The sequence below is a fragment of the Orycteropus afer genome, unplaced genomic scaffold, assembly GCF_000298275.1.
Source record: "Orycteropus afer afer isolate SDZICR_OR568_19922 unplaced genomic scaffold, OryAfe1.0 scaffold00067, whole genome shotgun sequence".
Classification (NCBI taxonomy): Eukaryota; Metazoa; Chordata; class Mammalia; order Tubulidentata; family Orycteropodidae; genus Orycteropus; species Orycteropus afer.
Window position 1 is genome coordinate 9,081,667 of NW_006921654.1, and position 1,166 is coordinate 9,082,832.

Genomic DNA, 1,166 nt, shown 5'->3' on the forward strand with positions numbered 1-1,166 from the left:
GGTTCAAACCCACCAGCCACTCCTCGGAAGGAAGATGGGGCAATCTACTTCCGTAGTGATACTGCCTTGGAAATCCAAGGAGGGGTTGCTATGAGTCGGGTCTGACTCAATGGCACATAACAACAAAACAGATTCTAAATATAAACTCAAGAGTTTAAAGTATCTCCTTTAAAACATGAGATATTTATCAAGACTGCCTGATACTGACATATGCATAGACATGTAGGTCAGTGGAATAAAATTGAGAGTCCAGAAATAAACTCATTGATTTTGTACAATGTTGCCAAGACAGTTCAATTAGGTAAAATGTCTTTTCAACAAATGGGGCTGGCAGGGAAGAGAACTATTGGGAGGAAGTGAGAGGGGAGCTGTTGCATTGTGGCAAATTGTAGTCAATGTCATGAGACAAAGTGTATATGAACTGCTGTAAATTTTCACTCAACTCACAATTTAAAAAAAAATGGTGCTGGGACAACTAGATATCCACATGCAAAAGAATGAAGTTGGACCCCTAACCTCGAACGATATACAATAATTAGCTCAAAATAGATCAAAGTCCTAAATATGAGAGCTAAAACCATAAAATTCTCAAAACATAGGTATAAATCTTCATGATTGTGGTGATGGTTTGTTAGAATCTAACACCCACATCACAAGCAACCAGATTTAACACCCAAATCACAAGCAACGAAAGGAAAAAATACAAATTGTCCTTAATCAAAAATTAAAATTCTTGTGTTTGAAAAGGACATATCAAAAAAGTAGACAATCCACAGAATGGAAGAAAATTTTTGCAAATCGTATCTGGTGGCATAATGCTTAAGGCACTAGACTGCTAATCAGAAGGCTGGCGGTTCAAACCCACCAGCCACTCCTTGGAAGGAAGATTGGGAAGTCTACTTCCAAAGTCACCTCGGAAACCCAAGGAGGGGTCCCTATGAGTTGAATCAACTTGACAACAGTGAGTTTGCTTTGTTTGTTTTTGATTTTTATATCTGATATGTCTAGCATCAGAATATATTAAAAAAAAAAACAAGTTAGAACTCAACAATAAAAAGACAACTCAATTTAAAAATGGGAAAATAGTAAATATTCTCCAAATGGCTAATGGAATTGTGTACTGTCAGGTCGGTTCTGACTCACGGTGACCCAACAGGACAGAGTTT